Source organism: Brachyhypopomus gauderio, unplaced genomic scaffold (assembly GCF_052324685.1).
Source record: "Brachyhypopomus gauderio isolate BG-103 unplaced genomic scaffold, BGAUD_0.2 sc382, whole genome shotgun sequence".
Lineage (NCBI taxonomy): Eukaryota > Metazoa > Chordata > Actinopteri > Gymnotiformes > Hypopomidae > Brachyhypopomus > Brachyhypopomus gauderio.
In genome coordinates this window covers 10,001-17,500 of record NW_027507203.1, presented here as the reverse complement: position 1 = coordinate 17,500, position 7,500 = coordinate 10,001, and positions in this window count along the sequence as shown.

Sequence of the window (7,500 nt, the reverse complement as noted above, 5' to 3'; positions counted from 1 at the left end):
AATTGTCCAATTCCAATTTATTTGAATGGGGTCCCATTGAAATAGATTGGAATTGGGATCGGTAAGTACAAATTGTCCAATTCCAATTTATTTGAATGGCATCCCAATTCCAATTTATTTAAGTGATGGAAATAAATTGGAATTGGGATCCCATTGAAATAGATTGGAATTGGGATCGGTAAGTACAAATTGTCCAATTCCAATTTATTTGAATGGCATCCCAATTCCAATTTATTTAACTGATGGAAATAAATTGGAATTGGGATGCAGTAAAATGAGGTTATAAGTTATTTTACAAAACACTTATTTTAAGCTTAGAAAACCATTTATCCATACTCCCCATGTCTGTCTGATGCAAACTGAGTGGTCAGAGTTTTGAAATTCCACTGTCCAATACCCCACTATTTTGATGACTTGAATAAATTGGAAGTGGGATCGCCAGATCTCAGCCTTAGAATGACATAGCTTGAAAATTTCAACGCTCAGCACTAAGTTTAGGTGTGCCTGACTCACTGTGTGAGTTTGGAGAAGATTGCAGAAAGTCAAAATTTTGGCTCAAAAAAACTCTAAGGGGTTAGTGTGTGAGTTTTTTTGGGGCAAAATTTTGACTTTCTGCAAACTTCACCAAACTCACACAGTGAGTTAGGAGGACTCAAACTTAGAGAGGAGTGGTGAAAGAATTGTGCTATCATGTTCCAAAGCTGAGATCTGGAGATCCCACTTCCAATTTATTCAAGTCATCAAAATAGTGGGGTTTTGGACACCACAGTCTGACAACTCTGAACACCCAACTTGCATAAACCAGACATGGGGAGCATGGATAAATGATTTTTGAAGTGTTTTAGTGATAAGAAAAAAAAACTTAGAAATCAATGTATTTGAATGGCATCCCAATTCCAATTTATTTGACTGATGGAAATAAATTGGAATTGGGATCCCATTCAAATAGATTGGAATTGGGATCGGTAAGTACAAATTGTCCAATTCCAATTTATTTGAATGGGGTCCCATTGAAATAGATTGGAATTGGGATCGGTAAGTACAAATTGTCCAATTCCAATTTATTTGAATGGCATCCCAATTCCAATTTATTTAAGTGATGGAAATAAATTGGAATTGGGATCCCATTGAAATAGATTGGAATTGGGATCGGTAAGTACAAATTGTCCAATTCCAATTTATTTGAATGGCATCCCAATTCCAATTTATTTAAGTGATGGAAATAAATTGGAATTGGGATCCCATTGAAATAGATTGGAATTGGGATCGGTAAGTACAAATTGTCCAATTCCAATTTATTTGAATGGGGTCCCATTGAAATAGATTGGAATTGGGATCGGTAAGTACAAATTGTCCAATTCCAATTTATTTGAATGGGGTCCCATTGAAATAGATTGGAATTGGGATCGGTAAGTACAAATTGTCCAATTCCAATTTATTTGAATGGCATCCCAATTCCAATTTATTTAAGTGATGGAAATAAATTGGAATTGGGATCCCATTGAAATAGATTGGAATTGGGATCGGTAAGTACAAATTGTCCAATTCCAATTTATTTGAATGGCATCCCAATTCCAATTTATTTAACTGATGGAAATAAATTGGAATTGGGATCCCATTGAAATAGATTGGAATTGGGATCGGTAAGTACAAATTGTCCAATTCCAATTTATTTGAATGGGGTCCCATTGAAATAGATTGGAATTGGGATCGGTAAGTACAAATTGTCCAATTCCAATTTATTTGAATGGGGTCCCATTGAAATAGATTGGAATTGGGATTGGTAAGTACAAATTGTCCAATTCCAATTTATTTGAATGGGGTCCCATTGAAATAGATTGGAATTGGGATCGGTAAGTACAAATTGTCCAATTCCAATTTATTTGAATGGCATCCCAATTCCAATTTATTTAAGTGATGGAAATAAATTGGAATTGGGATCCCATTGAAATAGATTGGAATTGGGATCGGTAAGTACAAATTGTCCAATTCCAATTTATTTGAATGGCATCCCAATTCCAATTTATTTAACTGATGGAAATAAATTGGAATTGGGATCCCATTGAAATAGATTGGAATTGGGATCGGTAAGTACAAATTGTCCAATTCCAATTTATTTGAATGGGGTCCCATTGAAATAGATTGGAATTGGGATCGGTAAGTACAAATTGTCCAATTCCAATTTATTTGAATGGGGTCCCATTGAAATAGATTGGAATTGGGATTGGTAAGTACAAATTGTCCAATTCCAATTTATTTGAATGGGGTCCCATTGAAATAGATTGGAATTGGGATCGGTAAGTACAAATTGTCCAATTCCAATTTATTTGAATGGCATCCCAATTCCAATTTATTTAAGTGATGGAAATAAATTGGAATTGGGATCCCATTGAAATAGATTGGAATTGGGATCGGTAAGTACAAATTGTCCAATTCCAATTTATTTGAATGGGGTCCCATTGAAATAGATTGGAATTGGGATCGGTAAGTACAAATTGTCCAATTCCAATTTATTTGAATGGGGTCCCATTGAAATAGATTGGAATTGGGATTGGTAAGTACAAATTGTCCAATTCCAATTTATTTGAATGGGGTCCCATTGAAATAGATTGGAATTGGGATCGGTAAGTACAAATTGTCCAATTCCAATTTATTTGAATGGCATCCCAATTCCAATTTATTTAAGTGATGGAAATAAATTGGAATTGGGATCCCATTGAAATAGATTGGAATTGGGATCGGTAAGTACAAATTGTCCAATTCCAATTTATTTGAATGGGGTCCCATTGAAATAGATTGGAATTGGGATCGGTAAGTACAAATTGTCCAATTCCAATTTATTTGAATGGGGTCCCATTGAAATAGATTGGAATTGGGATCGGTAAGTACAAATTGTCCAATTCCAATTTATTTGAATGGCATCCCAATTCCAATTTATTTAAGTGATGGAAATAAATTGGAATTGGGATCCAATTCAAATAGATTGGAATTGGGATCGGTAAGTACAAATTGTCCAATTCCAATTTATTTGAATGGCATCCCAATTCCAATTTATTTAAGTGATGGAAATAAATTGGAATTGGGATCCCATTGAAATAGATTGGAATTGGGATCGGTAAGTACAAATTGTCCAATTCCAATTTATTTGAATGGGGTCCCATTGAAATAGATTGGAATTGGGATCGGTAAGTACAAATTGTCCAATTCCAATTTATTTGAATGGGGTCCCATTGAAATAGATTGGAATTGGGATTGGTAAGTACAAATTGTCCAATTCCAATTTATTTGAATGGGGTCCCATTGAAATAGATTGGAATTGGGATCGGTAAGTACAAATTGTCCAATTCCAATTTATTTGAATGGCATCCCAATTCCAATTTATTTAAGTGATGGAAATAAATTGGAATTGGGATCCCATTGAAATAGATTGGAATTGGGATCGGTAAGTACAAATTGTCCAATTCCAATTTATTTGAATGGCATCCCAATTCCAATTTATTTAACTGATGGAAATAAATTGGAATTGGGATCCCATTGAAATAGATTGGAATTGGGATCGGTAAGTACAAATTGTCCAATTCCAATTTATTTGAATGGGGTCCCATTGAAATAGATTGGAATTGGGATCGGTAAGTACAAATTGTCCAATTCCAATTTATTTGAATGGGGTCCCATTGAAATAGATTGGAATTGGGATTGGTAAGTACAAATTGTCCAATTCCAATTTATTTGAATGGGGTCCCATTGAAATAGATTGGAATTGGGATCGGTAAGTACAAATTGTCCAATTCCAATTTATTTGAATGGCATCCCAATTCCAATTTATTTAAGTGATGGAAATAAATTGGAATTGGGATCCCATTGAAATAGATTGGAATTGGGATCGGTAAGTACAAATTGTCCAATTCCAATTTATTTGAATGGCATCCCAATTCCAATTTATTTAACTGATGGAAATAAATTGGAATTGGGATGCAGTAAAATGAGGTTATAAGTTATTTTACAAAACACTTATTTTAAGCTTAGAAAACCATTTATCCATACTCCCCATGTCTGTCTGATGCAAACTGAGTGGTCAGAGTTTTGAAATTCCACTGTCCAATACCCCACTATTTTGATGACTTGAATAAATTGGAAGTGGGATCTCTATATCTCAGCTTCAGAATGACATAGCTTGAAAATTTCAATGCTCAGCACTAAGTTTAGGTGTGCCTGACTCACTGTGTGAGTTTGGAGAAGATTGCAGAAAGTCAAAATTTTGGCTCAAAAAAACTCTAAGGGGTTAGTGTGTGAGTTTTTTTGAGCCAAAATTTTGACTTTCTGCAAACTTCACCAAACTCACACAGGGAGTCAGGGGGACTCAAACTTAGAGAGGAGTGGTAAAAGAATTGTGATATCATGTTCCAAAGCTGAGATCTGGAGATCCCACTTCCAATTTATTCAAGTCATCAAAATAGTGGGGTTTTGGACACCACAGTCTGACAACTCTGAACACCCAGCTTGCATAAACCAGACATGGGGAGCATGGATAAATGGTTTTTGAAGTGTTTTAGTGATAAGAAAAAAAAAACTTAGAAATCAATGTATTTGAATGGCATCCCAATTCCAATTTATTTGACTGATGGAAATAAATTGGAATTGGGATCCAATTCAAATAGATTGGAATTGGGATCGGTAAGTACAAATTGTCCAATTCCAATTTATTTGAATGGGGTCCCATTGAAATAGATTGGAATTGGGATCGGTAAGTACAAATTGTCCAATTCCAATTTATTTGAATGGGGTTTCATTGAAATAGATTGGAATTGGGATCGGTAAGTACAAATCGTCCAATTCCAATTTATTTGAATGGCATCCCAATTCCAATTTATTTAAGTAATGGAAATAAATTGGAATTGGGATCCCATTGAAATAGATTGGAATTGGGATCGGTAAGTACAAATCGTCCAATTCCAATTTATTTGAATGGCATCCCAATTCCAATTTATTTAACTGATGGAAATAAATTGGAATTGGGATGCGATAGAGTTTGGGTTAGTGGTGTAAAAATTCCGCTTGGCTTTCAGACTCGTGCTTCCAGTATGTTGCTCCAGTGCCCCCCCAGACATCCCCCATGAAATTTCATGACCCTACGACCTCGGGAAAGTCACTTCCTGTTCCACTTCCTGGTTCGTTTTTCAACTTCCCGACCACCTACGGACACGAGCTTTTAGTATGTTGTTTGTGGTCCCAAATAGAACTCCCCTGCAAAGTTTTGAGCCGATCGGCCCATGGGAACACCTACTTCCGGTCACGCCCACTTTTAGGGGCGGGGCTTAAATATGTTGTTTTAGGGGTCCCACACTACCCCCCTATCAAGTCTCGAGCCGATCGGCCCATGGGAACACCTACTTCCGGCCACGCCCACTTTTTGGGGGCGGGGCTTCAATATGTTGTTTAGGGGGTCCCACACTACCCCCCTATCAAGTTTCGGACCCCTACGACATTCCTGAACTTGTACAAGCCCACCTGGGGTGGGTAGTGGCCAACATCCCAATTGCAATCTATTTGAATAGGCATCCCATAATAGCTGAAATAGATTGGAAGTGGGATCGGTAATCACAAAACATCCCAATTGCAATCTATTTGAATAGGCATCCCATAATAATGGAAATAAATTGGAAGTGGGATAGGTAATCACAAAACATCCCAATTGCAATCTATTTGAATAGGCATCCCATAATAGCTGAAATAGATTGGAAGTGGGATAGGTAATCACAAAACATCCCAATTGCAATCTATTTGAATAGGCATCCCATAATAGCTGAAATAGATTGGAAGTGGGATAGGTAATCACAAAACATCCCAATTGCAATCTATTTGAATAGGCATCCCATAATAATGGAAATAAATTGGAAGTGGGATAGGTAATCACAAAACATCCCAATTGCAATCTATTTGAATAGGCATCCCATAATAGCTGAAATAGATTGGAAGTGGGATAGGTAATCACAAAACATCCCAATTGCAATCTATTTGAATAGGCATCCCATAATAGCTGAAATAGATTGGAAGTGGGATAGGTAATCACAAAACATCCCAATTGCAATCTATTTGAATAGGCATCCCATAATAATGGAAATAAATTGGAAGTGGGATAGGTAATCACAAAACATCCCAATTGCAATCTATTTGAATAGGCATCCCATAATAGCTGAAATAGATTGGAAGTGGGATAGGTAATCACAAAACATCCCAATTGCAATCTATTTGAATAGGCATCCCATAATAGCTGAAATAGATTGGAAGTGGGATAGGTAATCACAAAACATCCCAATTGCAATCTATTTGAATAGGCATCCCATAATAATGGAAATAAATTGGAAGTGGGATAGGTAATCACAAAACATCCCAATTGCAATCTATTTGAATAGGCATCCCATAATAGCTGAAATAGATTGGAAGTGGGATAGGTAATCACAAAACATCCCAATTGCAATCTATTTGAATAGGCATCCCATAATAGCTGAAATAGATTGGAAGTGGGATAGGTAATCACAAAACATCCCAATTGCAATCTATTTGAATAGGCATCCCATAATAGCTGAAATAGATTGGAAGTGGGATAGGTAATCACAAAACATCCCAATTGCAATCTATTTGAATAGGCATCCCATAATAGCTGAAATAGATTGGAAGTGGGATAGGTAATCACAAAACATCCCAATTGCAATCTATTTGAATAGGCATCCCATAATAGCTGAAATAGATTGGAAGTGGGATAGGTAATCACAAAACATCCCAATTGCAATCTATTTGAATAGGCATCCCATAATAGCTGAAATAGATTGGAAGTGGGATAGGTAATCACAAAACATCCCAATTGCAATCTATTTGAATAGGCATCCCATAATAGCTGAAATAGATTGGAAGTGGGATAGGTAATCACAAAACATCCCAATTGCAATCTATTTGAATAGGCATCCCATAATAGCTGAAATAGATTGGAAGTGGGATAGGTAATCACAAAACATCCCAATTGCAATCTATTTGAATAGGCATCCCATAATAGCTGAAATAGATTGGAAGTGGGATAGGTAATCACAAAACATCCCAATTGCAATCTATTTGAATAGGCATCCCATAATAGCTGAAATAGATTGGAAGTGGGATAGGTAATCACAAAACATCCCAATTGCAATCTATTTGATCAGGCATCCCATAATAGCTGAAATAGATTGGAAGTGGGATCGGTAATCACAAAACATCCCATTTGCAATCTATTTGATTAGGCATCCCATAATAATCGGAAAAATAAATTGGAAGTGGGACGTTTTTTACTTACCTATCCCACTTCCAATTTATTTGGATGTGCTCCACACTGTGGCCGAACTGCGTATCGCTCGAAAAACGCCCGTTTTTCAATAATTTATTGCCGGCCTCATGGGGGCGCTAGAGGCGGGGGGACAACTCCCCTCGTCTTTGGGGGTCCCCCCCTCGAGGCCTGACCCATCCACCGAC